Source organism: Vulpes vulpes, chromosome X (assembly GCF_048418805.1).
Source record: "Vulpes vulpes isolate BD-2025 chromosome X, VulVul3, whole genome shotgun sequence".
Taxonomy (NCBI): domain Eukaryota; kingdom Metazoa; phylum Chordata; class Mammalia; order Carnivora; family Canidae; genus Vulpes; species Vulpes vulpes.
Window position 1 is genome coordinate 76,720,681 of NC_132796.1, and position 22,244 is coordinate 76,742,924.

At 43.2% G+C, this 22,244-nt stretch overlaps 1 long non-coding RNA gene across 3 annotated transcripts in view; it reads right to left on the reverse strand.

Annotated features, from left to right (window-relative positions):
• Positions 1–22,244, reverse strand: part of LOC140596058 (uncharacterized) — a 239,530-nt gene that overhangs the window by 216,397 nt on the left and 889 nt on the right. For all 3 annotated transcript variants that reach the window (XR_011998087.1, XR_011998085.1, XR_011998086.1), the window contains exon 2: positions 882–966. This is a non-coding gene — a long non-coding RNA (uncharacterized lncRNA). The remainder of the gene's footprint in view (positions 1–881; positions 967–22,244) is intronic.

Genomic DNA, 22,244 nt, shown 5'->3' on the forward strand with positions numbered 1-22,244 from the left:
TTCTGTCACCACTCATGGGCTTCTTGGGAGTTTGTGCTTCTGCTTCATTGTGATTTCTCATCTATATTCTCAAGGTTTGAGTGCTAGACCAAAGAGTTTGAATTTTATGTGAAAGCTAAAGAAAGCCATCCAAAACTCCTACAGAAATCAGGCTAGATTCGTAAAGATCATACTGACGATAGTGTGTTGAATGGAGAGGAGGGGCAAGCACTGGCATTGAGGAGACCAGAGGTTGGAAAGAAGTTGTTGCAATAATTCAGCAGCAAGATTCCCAAGGCATGATCTTGGGGGCCCATAATCTATGGAGAGATGAGATGTTTTTTGGAGGTAGAGCCAATAAAACTTGGTGAGAGTTGAAGGCTTAGGGGACAGAGAGACAAGCACTTGCAGCCTAGACAGGCAAAGCAGACTAGATAGAGAAGGTCATACGCTCAGTTTTTAACAAACTGAGTAGGGTGAGTGCCCAGGGTGCAAAGAATGTGTGTTCAAGTGCCCTCCCCATAGAGCATGACAGAAAATTCCAGCTAGAAAAGCATAGGGCCCTATGGCCTACACACCTATTTCTATGGGTAGTGCTCCTCTAGGTCACACTACGGAATGCACCTCAGCTATGATACCCTCACTAGGAAGTGTGGAGAGAGCAGAAGGCCTTCTGTACATGAAGCCAGAGAAGTGGGAGGAACTCCAAGGTCAGAGCAAAAGGCTTGAAGATTGGTATCCCAAAAGTGCTCCACTGCAGGTCAAGAAAGTGGGATCTAGAGAGGCAGAAGTGTAGAGCCTGAAGGCATGCCACTGGTCAGCTTACTTGGTAGGACTGGTTTGCTGTACCTCAGCCCTAGTCAACCTAATACACAAATCTCAATTGTATATAAGTGGCTTACCTCCAAAATTTGGACTCAGATGAACATCCTATCGTGTCAGCATCCTGTCCCAAAACTTCTGAACCAACTTCATTTGTAGTTTTTGCTGAAACAGAGAAGTCACTGGTTATCAGTAAATGCCACATTGTTTATCAGACAACCAACAGCAGAGGTTGCCCCAGTTGCAAATTTTCCAGGGCCTTCCCCTTCTCCTGTACACATGCCAACATGTATAGTCCTATGTGTACACACCCTCTCTCCCACCCACCTCTCTTCCCACAGTGGGTTAACCAGAAGTCACATAGCAATAAGGTGGACTTCTCCTTCTTCCCCTCAGCTTTTATTCACAAGGTGGGACACAAATACCCTCCAGTTCCATTCATGTCGAAGCAAATGGTGGGTATTTGTCGTTTCTAATGGCTGAGTAATATTCCATTGTATACATAAATCACATCTTCTTTATCCATTCATCTTTTGATGGACACCGAGGCTCCTTCCACAGTTTGGCTATTATGGACATTGCTACTATAAACATCGGGGTGCAGGTGTCCCAACGTTTCATAACATCTGTATCTTTGGGGTAAATCCCCACAATCTTGCTCTTGTACACCTGTTTTTAGGGTATACAGCATATGACCTGAAGAACCTTTTGATTCCCACCCAACAAAGCCATTTCAGATTATTGGGCCTCAGGGCTGTCTTCTCATTCATTCTGGGCCTGGTATGTCTCTCACTAATCATGTGCATCCTGCCTGGAGATGTCTTGGGTGAGTACGAGTAAGTACCTAGCTATAGCCCTGCAGAAAACTGGTGTGATATTGATTTATAAGAAATAGATATTTGGTCATCTGAAAGACGATGACCAAATATATATTTCTTATATATATATCTTGTCTTCCTCCTCAGTTCCTGGCTCACAGATCCCAAAACTCTTGCAATTTCCTAAGTGTTGAGACTGATAGAGGTGTCATTATGTGAATGAGGTGACTTTGGGAAGTACCTAAAGACAGGGGCTATTTTTTTTCATTTTTTATTTTTTTCACATGTCATTTCTTAGTTTGCATATTTGTGTTTTTTTAATTTTTTTATTGGAGTTCGATTTGCCAACATACAGCATAACACCCAATGCTCATCCCGCCAAGTGCCCCCCACAGTGCCCATCACCAAGTCACCCCAACCCCCATCCACCTCCCCTTCCACCACCCCTTGTTCATTTCCCAGAGTTAGGTAAGTCACGGGCTATTTACCAGGAGAACCAACCATGTGATTAGAGGGCTGAAACTTCCAGTCCCACTCCCCTGACCTCTCCCCTGAGGGGAGAAAGGCTGGTGATTGAATCAACAGCCACTGGACAATGATTCACACCTATACAATGAAGCTGCCATAAAAACCCAAAAGGACAGGGTTTGAGAGTTTCTGGGTTGGTGAGCATGTGGAGATTTGGAGAGAGTGGAGTGCATGCAGAGGGCATGGAATCTTTGCTACCCTTTCCCCATGCATCTCTTTCCTTTAGCTGTTCCTGAGTTCTATCCTTTTTATATCTAGTAAGTAAAATGTTTCTCTGAGTTCTATGAACCTCTCTAGCAAATGAATCAAACCCTAGGAGATGGCAGTGGTAATGTCTCTGTTATAGGCAATCAGTTAGGAGTGCAGGTAACAACCTGGACTTGCGACTGGCACCTGGTGTGGAGGGAGGGCAGTCTTGTGGGACTGAACACTTAACTTCAGTAATCTCATGCAGTCTCCAGGTGTACTGGTGTTAGAATTGAGTTGAACTCTCAGACACCCTGCTGGCATCCAAGAATTGCCTGTTAAAATGGTGGGGTAGGGAGGAACCACACTGGATATTGGGATTGGGCCCAAGAACCTTATTTACCTGGCCTTTCCAAAGGGTTCTGAGATGTTCACCCAAGGCACCTGAGACCTTCAATGAGGCCATTTCTCTCTCCCCCCAAAAGGGGCTTGTGAAAGAGAATAGGCCCTGAGCATCACTATGACGCGGGTCCTTCACATGTTGGCCAAGGAACATCAGTGCCTACAAATATGTGGGGGGGATGTTGAGGGGGTGGCTCACTAGCACACTCTGGTATATGAGATTGTGGACAATGCAGAGCTGCTGTCTGGAAACTTGCCTGAATACCATTTCTTCCCCATAGTTACATGTTCATTTCTGGTTTGCCATTTAAAACCTTATTCCAGATTATCTTCAGTCACAAAATTACATTTTGCAATATTCCAAAGTATGTGCATGAATTCTTCCTGAATTGAAGCAATATATTCCCACCTGTTTCTTTTTTTAAAAAGATTTTATTTATTTATTCATGAGAGACACACACAGAGAGAGAGGCAGAGACACAGGCAGAGGGAGAAGCAGGCTCCATGCAGGGATCCCAATTTGGGACTCGATCCCGGGTGTCCAGGATCAGGCCCTGGGCCGAAGGCAGGCGCCAAACCGCTGAGCCACCCAGGCTACCCTTCCCACCTGTTTCTAATCATATGTTACCCATGTGCCAGTGCTCAGGGTCTTGTGGCTACAACAAATACCTATTTCTGTATGGTCTGCATGCAAATAGTTGACTATTTAACAACTCTTCAGACCTAAACTTAAATCAAACAGACAAAACACCTGTATCTTCAAAAGTTTCACAAGAGTAAGTACAAAACTATACCCATCTCAGGCCACATGAATATACTTCCATAGATTGCACCCTCTGGGCTCCAATGAAGCAGAGTCAATAATTTCCACTGCTAGCATTAAATAGGGTCCCCAGGCTTTCAATACAGACAGACAGACAGACACACACACACACAACTGAAAGTGGGTTAAAATCTGTACTCAAATAGGTATTTCTCACATCTATGTTTTGTGTCTTGCCCATTGCTCTAAACCCCTATTTTGATCACTTCCTATTCACCCTATTAAGGAAGAAGGATTATTTCCTATGTTGTGAGGATGGCCAAACACACAACACCTGACACCAGACAAACACAATGACAACAACGTATCAGTCACATATACTCACAGCCTGAGAAAGGAGGACACAACACACCAGAGAAGCACTCTCAAGTTACACTCAGGAACAGATTGAACAACCAGAGTCTGTAGGAGGTGGCCTTTGTAGTGTTGAGGACAGAGTACCTCTGGTTCCCAGGGGAGGATGTTATTGTCTTATTTGAATAAATCCACAGCTGGCAGAGAACAGAAAGCCTCTAGCTAGGGATAACCAGGAACTACACCTGGTCTGTTTAGTAAGGAGAGTTGTTTGGCTAAGAAACCTTGTCCGCAGGCATAGAATAGGGAAGAGAAGTTGTGGTTAGACCATTTGAGGTTCTTCTAATTTTATCAGATGTCAAAACAACATATAACATTAATTTTAGTCCCTGTACCATAATTGACCTCTTGATGCCTTCACATCAGTTTAAACCTTGATGTTAACTGAGACTTTCAGGGAGTAGTGATGCCTCCCTAAGAAATGGAATAGGCAACCCCCAAAAGGAAGAGCGCCACATGGTGAGGTGGTCATCGAAAAACATAAACTTTAAGGTGCCCTCCATCATGGCTAATAAAGGCAACTGTGTGGCACTGGTGTAGTGAGTCCTTAGGGAACATGAATTTAGGCTAATCAATGTTTATAATAATGCCTGTAACAATGCCCGTAGAAGGGGGCTATTTACCACTTTTGTAACTTAAGTAGGAGTTCTTTGAGGAGCCAATGACATCCATCAATTAAACAAGCAGCTTGGGGCTAGCAGGGGACTTCTGAGTTCCATTTACCACCTTTTTCAAGAGCCCCACATTGTGTATTCTGAGAACTAAAATGAGTGCTTTGGTCATAACAATAAGATATTGGACTCCAAAGGGCATAAGTAGCTTCCTGTTTGAAGCCCTTACACTGTGACCTTAATACAGTTGATCCTCATTATTTGCAGGTTCTATATCTGCAAATTTTTTTTTCTGCAAATTTTTCTACCTGCTAAAACGTATTTGTAACCACAAAATCAATGCTAAGCTTATTTTGTGATTATTTACAAACATGTGCAGTGCAGTATGGCAAAAAAAAAAATTGAGTCATCCAACCCACAAGTTCTCGGCTAGGTTTAGACAAAGCTGCATTCCAGCTTCTCACTGCACCTCTCATACAGTAAACAAGTGACCTTTGAACAGTACGTTTAGCGCCAGGTTGTTCACAGGTGTGCTTTTTGTTAGGGATTTCACTATTTAAATTGGCCCCCAAGTGTAATGCTGACCTACTGTCGAGTTTTTCTGAGCACAAGAAGGCTGCAAAGTGCCTAATGGCAAGAAATACACAGTTTAGGCAGGAATTATAGCGCTCTAATCAGTGACTTCAATGTAAATATCAACAATATATTAAATATCAATGTAAATGAATCAACAGTAGATACAAATAAGATGTCTTTAAACGGAAACACATGTAAAACAAGTTTACGTTTGACTAGTTGATGAAAATGCTGTTGTGACCAGAGGCTCATAGGAACCTAACTCTCTATTTCGCCTAGGAGCAGCTGTCTCCTCTTCACTAATTCTGTGTTCATGGTGACTTTAACAGGACATAACTAGTACAAATAACAAGATTTGACCGTGTATATAGAGACATCTGTTATCCTGTGAATTAGTGCTAGGGCTGTCATAACTAAATATCACAGACTAGGTGGCTTAAACTACAGAAATTTATTTTCCTCACAATTCTATAGACTAGAAATCCAATATCAAGAGGCCAGCAGAGGAGGGGCAAGATGTCGGAAGAGTAGGGTCCCCAAATCAGCTGTCCCCACCAAATTACCTAGATAACCTTCAAATCATCCTGAAAATCTACGAATTCGGCCTGAGATTTAAAGAGAGAACAGCTGGAATGCTACAGTGAGAAGAGTTCCCGCTTCTATCAAGGTAGGGAGACCAGGAAAAAAGAAATAAAGAAACAAAAGGCCTCCAAGGGGGAGGGGCCCCCGCGAAGAGCCGGGCTGAGGCCGGGGCGAGTGTCCCCAGGACAGGAAAACTCCGTCCCGGAGAAGCAGGAGCTGCACCAATCTTCCTGGACGGAAAGGCACCCGCAGGGAGTTGGAGCAGGACCCAGGAGGGCGGGGATGCCCTCAGGCTCCCTGGGACACAAACCTGCGCCCCAGGGAGAGTGCACTAAGCTCCCTAAGGGCTGCAGCGCACACACATTGACCCGGGAGCAGCTCGGAGGGGCTCCGGCAGCGGCTCCGCGGAGAGGGGGCCGCCTTTCCCGGGAGCAGTTCAGAAGCGGCTCTGGCAGAGGAAGAGGCTCCCTGCGGAGGGGCTGCCTGGCTCTGGGAACAGCTTGGAGGGGCTCAGGCGACAGCTCCGGAGAGGCTGCTGCGCAGCCGGGATTGTGAATCCAACAGTGCAGGCTCCAGAGCACAGGCGCCAGGACACAGCCCAGGATCCGGCCTCCTCCCCCCCCACCCCCACCACAGGCAGAGGCCTGGAGGGCACAGGACGGCAAGGACACTCCTGCCCCAGGCTGAGCAGATCAGCCACTGGCTTTGTTCCTGTGGGGCCTCACAGGGTAAACAACCCCCACTGAGCCCTGCACCAGGCAGGGGGCAGAGCAGCTCCCCCAAGTGCTAACACCTGAAAATCAGCACAACAGGCCCCTCCCCCAGAAGACCAGCTAGAAGGACAAGTTCCAGGGGAAGTCAAGGGACTTAAAGTATATTTTAGAAGAAGAAACAGAAGATACTCCCGTGGTTGTTTTTTTTTTTTTCTTTGCTTTTTGATTTCTGTTTGCTTCCCCCACCCTTTTTCTTTCCTTTCTTTCTTTTTCTTTCTCTTTTTCTTCTTTTTAAATTTTTTCCTTCCTTTTTTCTTTTTCTCCTTGCTTTCCTTCTCTCTCTCTCTTTTTATCCTTTTCCCAATACAACTTGTTTTTGGCCACTCTGCACTGAGCAAAATGACTAGAAGGAAAACCTCACCTCAAAAGAAAGAATCAGAAACAGTCCTCTCTCCCACAGAGTTACAAAATCTGGATTACAATTCAATGTCAGAAAGCCAATTCAGAAGCACTATTATACAGCTACTAGTGGCTCTAGAAAAAAGCATAAAGGACTCAAGAGAATTCATGACTGCAAAATTTAGATCTAATCAGGCAGAAATTAAAAATCAATTGAATGAGATGCAATCCAAACTAGAAGTCCTAACGATGAGGGTTAACGAGGTAGAAGAACGAGTGAGTGACATAGAAGACAAGTTGATGGCAAAGACGGAAACTGAGGAAAAAAGAGACAATTAAAAGACCATGAAGATAGATTAAGGGAAATAAACTACAGCCTGAGGAAGAAAAACCTACGTTTAATTGGGGTTCCCAAGGGCACTGAAAGGGACAGAGGAACAGAATATGTATTTAAACAAATCATAGCTGAAAACTTTCCTAATATGGGAAGGGAAACAGGCATCCAGATCCAGGAAATAGAGAGATCCCCCCCTAAAATGAATGAAAACCATTCAACACCTCGACATTTAATAGTGAAGCTTGCAAATTCCAAAGATAAAGAGAAGATCCTTAAAGCAGCAAGAGACAAGAAATCCCTGACTTTACGGGGAGGAATATTAGGGTAACAGCAGACCTCTCCACAGAGACCTGGCAGGCCAGAAAGGGCTGGCAGGATATATTCAGGGTCCTAAATGAGAAGAACATGCAACCAAGAATACTTTATCCAGCAAGGCTCTCATTCAAAATGGAAGGAGAGATAAAGAGCTTCCAAGACAGGCAGGAACTGAAAGAATATGTGACCTCCAAACCAGCTCTGCAAGAAATTTTAAGGGGGACTCTTAAAATTCCCCTTTAAGAAGAAGTTCAGTGGAACAATCCACAAAAACAAGGACTGAATAGATATCATGATGACACTAAACTCATATCTGTCAATAGTAACTCTGAACATGAACAGGCTTCATGACCCCATCAAAAGGTGCGCAGGGTGTCAGACTGGATAAACAAAGCAGGACCCATCTATTTGCTGTCTACAAGAGACTCATTTTAGACAGAAGGACACCTACAGCCTGAAAATAAAAGGTTGGAGAACCATTTACCATTCAAATGGTCCTCAAAAGAAAGCAGGGGTAGCCATCCTTATATCAGATAAACTAAAATTTACCCCGAAGACTATAGTGAGAGATGAAGAGGGACACTATATCATACTCAAAGGATCTATCCAACAAGAGGACTTAAAAATCCTCAATATATATGCCCTGAATGTGGGAGCTGCCAAATATATAAATCAATTAATAACCAAAGTGAAGAAATACTTAGATAATAATATGCTTATACTTGGTGACTTCAATCTAGCTCTTTCTATACTCCATAGGTCTTCTAAGCACAAAATCTCCAAAGAAACGAGAGCTTTAAATGATACACTGGACCAGATGGATTTCACAGAAATCTACAGAACTTTACATCCAAACTCAACTGAATATATATTCTTCTCAAGTGCACATGGAACTTCCTCCAGAATACACCACATACTGGGTCACAAATCGGGTCTGAACCGATACCAAAAGATTGGGATCGTCCCCTGGATATTCTCAGACCATAATGCCTTGAAATTAGAACTAAATCACAACAAGAAGTTTGGAAAGACCTCAAACACATGGAGGTTAAGGACCATCCTGCTAAAAGATGAAAGGGTCAACCAGGAAATTAAGGAAGAATTAAAAAGATTCATGGAAACTAATGAGAATGAAGATAAAACCGTTCAAAATCTTTGGGATGCAGCAAAAGCAGTCCTGAGGGGGAAATACATCGCAATACAAGCATCCATTCAAAAACTGGAAAGAACTCAAATACAAAAGCTAACCTTACACATAAAGGAGCTAGAGAAAAAACAGCAGATAGATCCTACACCCAGCAGAAGAAAAGAGTTAATAAAGATTCGAGCAGAACTCAACAAATTCAAGACCAGAAGAACTGTGGAACAGATCAACAAAACCAGGAATTGGTTCTTTGAAAGAATTAATAAGATAGATAAACCATTAGCCAGCCTTATTAAAAAGGAGAAAGAGAAGACTCAATTTAATAAAATCATGAATGAGAAAGGAGAGATCACTACCAACACCAAGGAAATACAAACGATTTTAAAAGCATATTATGAGCAGGTATACATCAAGAAATTAGGCAATCTAGAAGAAATGGACGCATTCCTGGAAAGCCACAAACTACCAAAACTGGAACAGGAAGCAATAGAAAACTTGAACAGGCCAATAACCAGGGAGGAAATTGAAGCAGTCATCAAAAACCTCCCAAGACACAAGAGTCCAGGGCCAGATGGCTTCCCAGGGGAATTCTATCAAACGTTTAAAGAAGAAACCATACCTATTCTACTAAAGCTGTTTGGAAAGATAGAAAGAGATGGAGTATTTCCAAATTCGTTCTATGAGGCCAGCATCACCTTAATTCCAAAACCAGACAAAGACCCCACCAAAAAGGAGAATTAGAGACCAATATCCCTGATGAACATGGATGCAAAAATTCTCAACAAGATACTAGCCAATAGGATCCAACAGTACATTCATTAAGAAAATTATTCACCATGACCAAGTAGGATTTATCCCCGGGACACAAGGCTGGTTCAACACTCGTAAAACCATCAATGTGATTCATCATATCAGCAAGAGAAAAACCAAGAACCATAGATCCTCTCATTAGATGCAGAGAAAGCATTTGACAAAATACAGCATCCATTCCTGATCAAAACTCTTCAGAGTGTAGGGATAGATGGAACATTCCTCGACATCTTAAAAGCCATCTATGAAAAGCCCACAGCAAATATCATTCTCTTTTTTTTAATTTTTTATTTATTTATGATAGTCACACACACACAGAGAGAGAGGCAGAGACATAGGCAGAGGGAGAAGAAGGCTCCATGCACCGGGAGCCTGACGTGGGATTCGATCCCGGGTCTCCAGGATCGCGCCCTGGGCCAAAGGCAGGTGCCAAACCACTGCGCCACCCAGGGATCCCGCAAATATCATTCTCAATGGGGAAGCACTGGGAGCCTTTCCCCTAAGATCAGGAACAAGTCAGGGATGTCCACTCTCACCACTGCTATGCAACATAGTACTGGAAGGCCTAGCCTCAGCAATCAGACAACAAAAAGACATTAAAGGCATTCAAATTGGCAAAGAGGAAGTCAAACTCTCCCTCTTCGCTAATGACATGATACTCTACATAGAAAACCCAAAAGCCTCCACCCCAAGATTGCTAGAACTCATACAGCAATTTGGTAGCGTGGCAGGATACAAAATCAATGCCCAGAAATCAGTGGCATTTCTATACACTGAGACTGAAGAAAGAGAAATTAAGAAGTCAATCCCATTTACAATCGCACCCAAAAGCATAAGATACCTAGGAATAAATCTAACCAAAGAGGTCAAGGATCTATACCCTAAAAATTATAGAACCCTTCTGAAAGAAATTGAGGAAGACACAAAGAGATGGAAAAATATTCCATGCTCATGGATTGGCAGAATTAATATTGTGAAAATTGCAATGTTACCCAGGGCAATTTACACATTTAATGAAATCCCTATCAAAATACCATGGACTTTCTTCAGAGAGTTAGAACACATTATTTTAAGAATTGTGTGGAATCAGAAAAGCCCCCGAATAGCCAGGGGAATTTTAAAAAAGAAAACAATAGTTGGGGGCATCACAATGCCAGATTTCAGGTTGTACGACAAAGTTGAGGTCATCACGACAGTGTAGTACTGGCACAAAAACAGACACATAGATCAATGGAACAGAATAGAGAAGGCAGAAGTGGACCCTCAACTATATGGTCAACTAATATTCGATAAAGTAGGAAAGATTATCCACTGGAAGAAAGACAGTCTCTTTAGCAAATGGTGCTGGGAAAATTGACCATCCACATGCAGAAGAATGAAACTAGACCACTCTCTTTCACCATACACAAAGATAAACTCAAAATGGATGAAAGATCTAAATGTGAAACAAGATTCCATCAAAATCCTAGAGGAGAACACAGGCAACACCCTTTTCGAACTCAGCCACAGTAACTTCTTGCAAGATACATCCACAAAGGCAAAAGAAACAAAAGCAAAAATGAACAATTGGGACTTCATCAAGATAAGAAGCTTTTGCACAGCAAAGGATACAGTCAACAAAACTAAAAGACAACCTACAGAATGGGAGAAGATATTTGCAAATGACATACCAGATAAAGGGCTAGTTTCCAAGATCTATAAAGAACTTATTAAACTCAACACCAAAGAAACACACAATCTAATCATGAAATGGCAAAAGTCGGGATCCCTGGGTGGCGCAGCGGTTTGGCGCCTGCCTTTGGCCCAGGGCGCGATCCTGGAGACCCGGGATCGAATCCCACGTCGGGCTCCCGGTGCATGGAGCCTGCTTCTCCCTCCGCCTGTGTCTCTGCCTCTCTCTTTCTCTCTGTATGACTATCATAAATAAATAAAAATTAAAAAAAAAAAGAAATGGCAAAAGACATGAACAGAAATCTCACAGAGGAAGACATGGACATGGCCAACATGCACATGAGAAAATGCTCTGCATCACTTGCCATCAGGGAAATACAAATCAAAACCACAATGAGATACCACCTCACACCAGTGAGAATGGGGAAAATTAACAAGGCAGGAAACCACAAATGTTGGAGAGGATGCGGAGAAAAGGGAACCCTCTTACACTGTTGGTGGGAATGTGAACTGGTGCAGCCACTCTGGAAATCTGTGTGGAGGTCCCTCAAAGAGTTAAAAATAGACCTGCCCTACAACCCAGCAATCGCACTGTTGGGGATTTACCCCAAAGATTCAGATGCAATGAAACGCCGGGACACCTTCACCCCGATGTTTCTAGCAGCAATGTCCACAATAGCCAAACTGTGGAAGGAGCCTCGGTGTCCGTCGAAAGATGAATGGATAAAGAAGATGTGGTTTATGTATACAATGGAATATTACTCAGCCATTAGAAATGACAAATACCCACCATTTGCTTCAACGTGGATGGAACTGGAGGGTATTATGCTGAGTGAAGTAAGTCAATCGGAGAAGGACAAACATTATATGTTCTCATTCATTTGGGGAATATAAATAATAGTGAAAGGGAATAAAAGGGAAGGGAGAAGAAATGTGTGGGAAATATCAGAAAGGGAGACAGAACATAAAGACTCCAAACTCTGGGAAACGAACTAGGGGTGGTGGAAGGGGAGGAGGGCGGGGGGTGGGGGTGAATGGGTGACAGGCACTGAGGGGGGCACTTGACGGGATGAGCACTGGGTGTTGTTCTGTATATTGGTAAATTGAACACCAATAAAAAATAAATTTATTTAATAAAAGAAACGCATTTACTCACTAAGTAACAATTTACTATAAAAACGTATGATTCTGGAACAGTCAGATTGAAGGGATGCATGGGGCAAAGTATGTGGGAAGGGGTGGGGAGCTTCCAAGAAGATCTTTGTAGGCATGCCATTCTGCCAAAATCACATGTTCACCAACTCAGAAGCTCTCCAAACCCTAATTTCTGTTCTTCATAGAGGCTTCACTACCTTGGCAAAATTGGTTAAATCATTTGGCACTGGCTATTGATTCAACCTCCAGCCAGCCCCTCTTTCCTTTTTTGGAGGTCTGGGGCGAGACTGGAAGTTCCAGCCCTCTAACCTTAACCTGATTGGTCCTTGGGGCAAGTACTCCCTATCCTTAGGTTACCCAAGGGCTTTCCAAAAGTCAACTCATTAACATAACAAAAGATAATATTAAAGCCTTTACCATAAGAAATTCCAAGGGTTTTAGGTGCCCTGAGTCAGAACCCATGGACAAAGACCAAGTATCTATGAGAAATACATTTTGATCATCTGAAAGACCAAACACCTATTTCTTACCAATCACAATATCACACTCACCTGTACTCAGGTATGTTGCACTATTTTTTTCTCTTTCATACTTTTGTCTTGTCACTGGATATACTCTGTTCTAGAGTGTTCCTCTCTACTCTGCTCATATTTATAAATTTCTTCAGCCAGAATCAGAATCATTAGGGTTAGGGCCATCATTTATATGATGACCATTGTTTTAATAGCCTCCTCTTCACCCCATTGATGAGGAAGTCCCACCCTAGAGTTATAGGGATGGCTAAATACATCATTCAACTCCTATGTCAACAGTTGCTTTGTTGACACCAGATCGGGGTTTTGTATTGGGAGAACAGTTTAATATTAAATGCTTTAGCCCCTTTTCTCACTGATTCATGGGCCGTAAGCCACCATGGATGTGCACTTCAATAGTCTTGGTTGTCAGGACAGAATACAGGCAGCAAGGGAAGCAACAGTATAGGAAATATACAAGCTCCCCACCCTTTCCCCAGCAGTGACTATTAAGGCACCCAGGGGTGCATTGCTTGATTAGTTCTCCGTGTGGTAGGAGCCCCCTTCCTATCTGCAAATGTAATAAAGGGCCATCCCAGAGTTATGCAATCACAATGACCACATGGCTGGCTGCCCCAAGTAACCAGTAGTGGTCACCAGTTTAAAAGAAGTGGTCACTGCCTAATAAGCCACTAACCCAACCACTAGTATGAAAGACTCAAGTGCAGATGGATTAGGATGCTGTGTTATTGCCACTTTTATAGGTGGGAGCCTCAGAGATCCTCAGGCACACACAGCCCAAACTCAAAGACACTTCACACTGAGATCCAGTCAGTTAACTACAATTCTTATCCCAAGGAGAGAGTGTTTTAGGGAAGAGGAAATGGCAACACTCAAAAAAACAACACAGTGCCACCAAGGCCAGAGCACAAGCCCACCAGCAATTGGTGGTCCCATCTCAGGCAGCCTTCACTGTATCACAGAACAATTAGTCAAGGAGTAGTGAGTAAAAGCTGACCAGCTCCCCCTTGATTGTGGTTGGATCATCATGTGTGTGATGACAATTGTTTTAATCACCTCCTCTTCACCCCTTTGATGAGTGAGGAAGTCCCACCCTAGAGTTATGGGGATGGCTAAACACATACCATCCAACTCTAGAAAGAAAAGATCAACAGTCACGTACATTCACAGTCGAAAAGAGGACACTGCATACCATGCAGGACACGTGAGGGCTGTGCTCGGAAATAACATTATAAGAAGGCTTTGTAGGGATCCCTGGGTGGCGCAGCGGTTTAGCGCCTGCCTTTGGCCCAGGGCACGACCCTGGAGACCCTGGATCGAATCCCACATCGGGCTCCGGTGCATGGAGCCTGCTTCTCCCTCTGCCTATGTCTCTGCCTCTCTCTGTGTGTGTGACTATCATAAATAAAAAAAATTTTTTTTAAAGTAAGAAGGCTTTGTAGTAAGAGGGTGAGGTACCCCTTGCTTCTTGAGAGAGCATGTGATTGGCTTGTTTGAATTACTGTGCAGATGACAGGGAACTGAAACCACTAATCAGGGATGATACACAGGAACACATCTAGTCCATTTGATAAGGAGGGTTCTTTGGCTAGGGGACCCTATCTGGTGAGGGAGGAAGCAAAGTATGAAAAGGAACTTGTGATTAGCTCATTCAAGGTCCTCTTGATTTTACAAGATGTCAGTGCAGCACAAAAGAGTAATTTTAGCCTTCACTTCTGTGAAAATAAAGGAAACCGCACTGCAAATTGAGACAGGGAGCCCCAAAAGGAGATCTCTCAAGTACATACCTCTCATTGCAGCCTATATAACAAGGGGTAGAAGGAAAATAATTATTTTGACGAGAGGGAGGACGCTTTTCACATAGGAATTTATCTCCTGCCTTTAAGAAAAGGAAGATCTCTCCCTGTCCCAGCAATAAACCACTAACCACCACCTGCAGCCAATGAGAACCTCCCACCTCAAACCCTTATTCTTCTCCACTAAACTTTTTTTTCAGAACCCTCCCCAATTTCCTCCTAACACCTAATAAATGCTGACTTTCTTTTGTCTCTTCATACTTGCCTGTGGCTTGCCATAGCTTGTTTGTCCCAAATCTCAATTCCTCTGCTATTCCCAATAAACTCACTCTTTTTTTAAAGATTTATTTATTGGGGCAGCCCTGGTGGTGCAGCGGTTTAATGCAGCCTGGGGTGTGATCCTGGAGACCTGGGATCAAGTCCCACGTCGGGCTTCCTGCATGGAGCCTGCTTCTCCCTCTGCCTGTCTCTGCCTCTCTCTCTAGCTGTGTCTCTATGAATAAATAAATAAAATCTTTAAAAAAAAAATAAATAAATAAAGATTTATTTATTTATTCATGAGAGAGAGAGACAGAGAGAGAGAGAGAGAGAGGGGCCGAGACATGGCAGAGGGAGAAGCAGGCTCCCTGTAGGGAGCCTCATGTGGAACTCAATCCCAGGACTCCAGGATCACAACCTGAGTCACCCAAGTGTCCCCAATAAACTCGTTCTTTTCCTTAAATAAAATTGCTCTTTGCTATTTAAAGTTGATATTACTTGGTGGTCAGAAGTGGGATCCTAAGGAAGCAAACCCTGGAAGATAACAGCTCAGAATCAAGCGGGGTAGCCACACAGAGCCCTTGGTGCTTGGCAAGTCTCCATCTACTTCTGGTTCAGGAAGTCTCTTGGATTTTGAGCTCCCTCCTTTGGGATGAACTCATTGCCTTTACTCAGAATCTATTTAGAGGCTCCATCCTTTCTGATGAGTCCTCACTTGTTTTTTCCAAATCTCTGATTTTGAATAATAGGATCCCAATCTTCTAAACCTTCTCAAGAGGGTCCTTCTTCTGGGATTCTGGCTGGTTTTATATTTAAAACTATGATTCCCTCCTCATGCACATTTGTTAACTACCTGGACCAACTTAACCAAAATTAATTTAGAATTTCAATGGCCATTATAGGGAATTTCTGACCTCCCCCAAACTTGTTTTTCTCAGACCCAAATTATAAAACTGTGAACTGGGGGTGCTAGCTCCCTGTTTAACCTCCAACTCTTGATTTTGGCTCAGGTCATGATCTCAGGGTCATGAGATTGATCCCAGCTTGCATAAGATTCTCTCCCTTAGAAGAAATGTGTGGGAAATATCAGAAAGGGAGACAGAACATAAAGACTCCAAACTCTGGGAAACGAACTAGGGGTGGTGGAAGGGGAGGAGGGCGGGGGGTGGGGGTGAATGGGTGACAGGCACTGAGGGGGGCACTTGACGGGATGAGCACTGGGTGTTATTCTGTATGTTGGTAAATTGAACACCAATAAAAAAAATTTATTATAAAAAAAAGATTCTCTCCCTTTCCCTCTGCCACTTCCCCCCACAAGTGTGCTCTCTTAAAAAAAAAAGTGAGACTAAAATTAATTGGACTACTTGGTAAGGAGGGCACTTGTCATGATCACGGGGTGACATACGGAAGTGCTGAATCACTATATTGTACATCTGAAACTAATATAATGCTAATATAATGCTGTTTAGGGTTTTTGGGTTTAAGATTTTATTTATTTATTCCTGAGAGACACAGAGAGAAGCTCTGACATGGGACTCCATCCCCAGACCAGGATCATGCCGTGAACCAAAGGCAGATGCTCAACTACTGAGCCACCCAAGGGTCCCTATGATGCTGTTTGTTAACTAACTGGAATTAAAACAAAAACTAAAAAGAAATAGACTACATGGGATGCCTATTTTAATTGGTACCTGGAGGCTGCCAAATATGTACAGGACTCAAAAATCGCTTTACAAAGTACCGTTTCCAAATTAACTGAGATAAAAAACAAAACAAAACAAACAAACAAAAAAAACAAGAGGCAAAAAAAGCTTCTGAGGCCTGTTCCTCTTCTCCTCTGTCCTCTTTGTCTCAGGTGCTATCTTGCTCTTGTCCCCCTCCTTCTTGGTCTATGGGCAAGCCACAGCTATTTTATACTAAGCCCCCTGCCCCACCTTCTTCCTCTTTCCCTCCCAGACTGGCTCTACCTTCTTTAATACCCTCCCTTCCTCATTCTAATCCTCACTAAACTTCCTTTTTTGAATCTCTCCCTGTTTCCTCCTCTCCCAAAACTATTAAAACCTGCCCTTTACAAGTAAAGCCCTCAAGGATCCAAATTCTACACCCCTGGACCACCTGGAGGCTCAGTCAGTTAAGTGTCTGCCTTTGGCTCAGGTCATGATCTCAGGGTCCTGGGATTTAGCCCAGCATCCAGCTCCCTGCTCAACAGGGAGTCTGCTTCTCCCTCTCCCTTTCCTCACCTCCACTTGTGTGCGCTTCTTTCTCTCTCAAATAAAATCTTAAAAAAAAAAAAAATTCTAGGCCAGCCCGGGTGGCTCGGTGGTTTAGTGCCACCTTCAGCCCAGGGCCTGATCCTGGAGACCTTAGATCGAGTCCCATGTCAGGTTCCCTGCATGGAGCCTGCTTCTCCCTCTGCCTATGTCTCCACTACTCACTCTCTCTCTCTCTCTCTCTCTCTAAGTAAATAAAATCTTTAAAAAATTCTAAATCCTGAATGTCTTAGTTCCCTGGACTAAAGCAGAATTATGAGCTATAGTCAAAGACTTTCCCAAAGTGACTGAGGATCCTCATAGATTTGCTGAGGAATTTACGAGTTACTCAAATTTACCAATGCAGTTTCTCAGATTTGTATCAGTTCATGTGCTCATCAGTGAGAGCCAGACCTAACTCCAGATAACACTGCCAACCAACATAATCCTGAACAATCTCTAGAACTATAAATGGGGCACTGTCCCCCTGACTTGTTATATGATCAAGCTCTTGACACTGATAAACGACTTTACCAGCCTATTCTTAGGGCTTTCCCAAAATCTGTCGATTGGAATATGATTCAGATTTGTTCCCAGGAGCCCAATGAGCCCATGCATAATTATTACAGCTGGCTCCAAATTGTTTTCAGAGAAAATTCTGGTCTTCTTTTAAATGTCAAATCCGTGGGAGTAGCTTTTAACCTTATGGTCATGAATCGGCTGAACCGGGATCTTTAGTTTCTAGTTAAAAAGGACCAAGATAGAATAGGAGACCACGTCCACTCTGGATTCAATTAATTTAGCAAATCTGCTCACCCACACCCTAGATGATTCAACTAAAAGGAAGACCACTAAAGCCCCCAGTTTACAACTCCAACAAATGAAGGCCCGTAAACAAAACCCAAACCCTCCCAATCTTTATCATTATTACAAAAAGCCAGAGGAGGGGGGAGGGAGGCTGTTACAAGCTTAAGGGCTCTGAGTGCCTTTAGCCCTTTAACCAACCTTTAACCAACCCTCTTCCTAACTCCTAGTGATGGAACTCCAAGGAACTACAGGTGCTTTTCCTGATCCTGATCTTAATCAGCTTGGAAAAACAACTCTCCAGGTTAGGAATGAATCTGTCATTATTGACACCGGAGCTATCCCTTCTTCCCCTTCTTCGGTGCTCAACATCACTTTTATCAAATAACCCCTCTCTTGAGTATGAAAATGGTTCAAATGGGAGGGAGGTGTCAAACCTCAACAGGTTCCTGTCTCTAAACCCATCTCCTTTTGTTGAGGCCCTCTGAGAGATACCCACCCTTCCTCCTTAGTTTCTCTGCCTCTATTCACTTATTGGACTGAGATTTCTCAGAGAAACACCATGCTAGAATTTCTTTCTGTCCAACGGGGGAAATAAATTCTATGATTTAACAGCAACAACCAAAATAGCCAACAAGGTGAAGCAAATGAACTTTTAATGCCATTAAGGTGTTCCATCTGTAATGACACTAGAGCTAGTTGTAAGGACACTCATCATCTATCCCCTTTTCACAGGAGGATAGCACCCATCTGTTGAAACTTTCAGCATGAAAGGGACACCAGGTCTCCCAAGGAAAAAGTGCAGTTTGTTCAAACTCAACTTGGTTATTTATGGCATCTAATCTCAGAACAAGGCTACACCTAGATCCAAGTAGGCTTCAGAGCGTCCCGAACTTCCCCAAACCCAAAACTAAGTGCCAATTACAAGGCCTCTCAACCCAACCAAGATGGGTTGGTGGTCTAGTATCAGAAATGGATTTCAAACTTTCTCTCATGGCTCAGCCTTTACATATATTACTAAAGAACACCAAACCTAACCCCATTAATTGGAAAGCTCAGGATGTCCTAGCATTTAATAACTTAAAAGAGGGATGCCTGGGTAGCTTAGTAGGTTAAGCATCTGCCTTTGGCTCAGGTCATGATTCTGGGATCCTGGGATTGAGTTCTGTGTCAGGCTTCCTGTTCAGTGGGAGTCTGCTTTTGCTTCTCCCTCTGTCTGCTCCCCACTGCTTGTGCGCAAGTAAAAACAAAACAAAACAAAACAAGAAGAAAGAAAACTTTAAAAGAAAGCTTAATAAATCCCCTTGCCCTTGGACATCCCAATTACCAGCTTCCTTTTTTCCTTTTACATATGAAAAGGAAGGGAATGCCCTTGGGGTATTTGATAATAAAACACAGGGACCACCATCAACCCGTAGAGTAAAACAGCCAATAGCTAGACCTTGTGGAATAAGGATACTTCCCTTGCCTCTGAGCCATTCCTGCCACTGCCCTTTTAGTTAAGGCAACTAAAGCCCCCTCTAACCATCTTTGTGCCCGACGAAACAGAAGCCTTCCTAAATTCTAATGTCTGTGGATGGGAATCTGTCCAGGATCTCAGAACAATAAACAATATCGTTGTCCCTCATCATCCTGTTGTTCCCAATCCTCATATTCTATTCATCCTCCATCCCTACCTAAATATCACACTCAACACCTTTCAGCCGGCCATCTCACCAACTCTGAAATTCCCATGCTAACAGCTCCTTATGTAACTTTTTCTTACTGTAATAACCTTTACTACTCTTCTTCCCTCCTCAAGGACAATACTCCAAACGATACTGTTTGACAGATCACCTCCTGACTCCCTGTGATGACTTGCAGGAAACTCCTTTCGATGATGCTAATTTGTCATGGTTCACTGGCAGTTCTTATTTTATTTTATTTTATTTTTAATTTTTTTTAACTTTTATTTATTTATGATAGTCACAGAGAGACAGAGAGAGAGGCAGAGACATAGGCAGAGGGAGAAACAGGCTCCATGCACCGGGAGCCCGATGTGGGATTCGATCCCGGGTCTCCAGGATCGCGCCCTGGGCCAAAGGCAAGCGCCAAACCACTGCACCACCCAGGGATCCCCTGGCAGTTCTTATTTTAAAGGTGGAATGACAAATAGGGTGCTGGATACATAATTCCAACTCCCTCTAAAGTAACTGAAGCAGTATCTTTGCCTTTGGCTATATATAGCACAAGCTGAGCTATACTCACCCACAAGTACCAAAAAGACTCTCTTCAACCCCACTGAAAAGACCCCTACCGGGTACTGCTAACCAGCTCCTGTGCTGCCAAATTCCAAGGAAGAGACTTTTGGATTCCTCTGTCACATCTAAAGAAAGCACCAAACCCTGACTGGCCCCACCCACCAACTGGTGACCAGAAAATAAAGGAATTGAAGCCGTTGGCAGCTGAAGGAAACAGCTTCCTCAAGATGAAGAACCAGGCATGTATATACCTTCTTTCCCTTGCTTATGCTCACTCTGTTTGCCCTCTCTTTCTGGGAAATCATACTACTTCAGTTAAATCCTTCCATCTTTGACAGCACAATCTTCGCTCCCCCAGGTTCTTTTCCTTATCTCTGATTGGTCTCCCTGTACCCAAGGGAAATACAAATAAGTTTATTCCTCTTTGCAAGGTTTTTAGAAGAGACCCCTTTAGAAAAAGATGGAACTCTCCAGAATGTCATCCCAACTCCTCCGACCCATGCCTTGAAAGAGTAAATCAAGAAACTTTCAGCTAAGGAATCTATCAATAACCAGACCTTAGCTAAAGTCTTCTATGCTCCACCTGGTTTTGTTTGCAATGGGCAGCATTTCCTATGAGTATGTGAATGCTTAAATAGCTGGCGGCTTGGACGTCAATGTTATTGGCACATTTAATAGCGTTCCTGTTAACATCTGTAACAAATCAAAAGACTTCCCATCAGTCTGCCTCATTAGGCCCCCAAAGCCATCTTCAATGGGAACTTCAAGGGGGCATACATGACTCCTGGTTTGCTTCCATAGGGAGAGCTTTATTCCTTGGGTTGGACTAAGTGTCAGTGAACACAGGACCAGATATCCGCCCCCCAACATTAGGAGAGCTAGCCAATTCCACAATCAATTTCAAAGCAATAGCATCCACCAACTATCACTTGATTCATTGACTAACACAGTTTTGGACAATCATATAGCCCTTGATTATCTACTGGCTGAACAATGTGTTTGTGCAGTAGCAAATGCCACCTGTTACACAAGGATAAATACCTCTGGAGAAGTAGAAATTCAATTATGTAAGATCAGGCAACATGTATACTGGTTACAACAAATCTCACCTAATGACCCCTGGTTTTTTGACTTACTTAGCTGGGTTTGGGGTCTTGGTTTGGAACTATCATATAAATTGGTTTGTCATATTACTTCTAATTCTACTTGTATAATTATTTTTTAAACTTTACCTGTTGCTTGTCAAACCTCTGCAGAAGTATTGCATCAAATAGGGTGATGCAAGCTCAGCGCTTTGAGATGATCTCCAATATTTATGACCTTGATAAGACATAGACTTTAGATGGGAAGTGAGAATTCTCCCTCAAATGTGTCTTCAATGGTTTCCAATCATTATGCACATCCCCTCCAATGTGGGCCAACAACAACCAGGAAAGATCCTTTCAGGTCCCCAGGGACAAACTGCTACATTTGAAAATTCTGACTCTTGGTCAGCAACACTTTCAAGGCAAGATCTTGATCAAAAGGTGTAAATGTGAAAATAAATAAAGGAAACATCATTTAAAATGGAGTCAAGAAGCCCCAGAGGGGGACCTCTCAAGTACACATCTTTCACTGCAACCTATATAACCAGCAGGAAGAAGATAATTACATTGACAAGAGAGGGCTCCTGTCTTTAAGAAAAGGAAGATTCCTCCCTGCCCCAGCAACAACACACTGATCACCACCTGCAGCCAATGAGAAACCCTCTCCAACCTCAACACCCCCCATCTTTTCCAAACTCTGTCCAGAATCCTCCCCAATTCCTTCCTCAAACCTAATAAAAGCTGACCTTCCAGGATCCCTGGGTGGCGCAGCGGTTTGGCGCCTGCCTTTGGCCCAGGGCGCGATCCTGGAGACCCGGGATCGAATCCCACATCAGGCTCCCGGTGCATGGAGCCTGCTTCTCCCTCCGCCTGTGTCTCTGCCTCTCTCTCTCTCTCTGTGACTATCATAAATAAATAAAAAATTAAAAAAAAAAATTTAAAAAAAAAAAAAGCTGACCTTCCCTTTGTCTCTTCAGACTTGCTTACGATTTGCCATAGCTTGATCGTCACAAATTGCAATTCCTCTGTTATTCCCAAATAATCTCATTCTTCT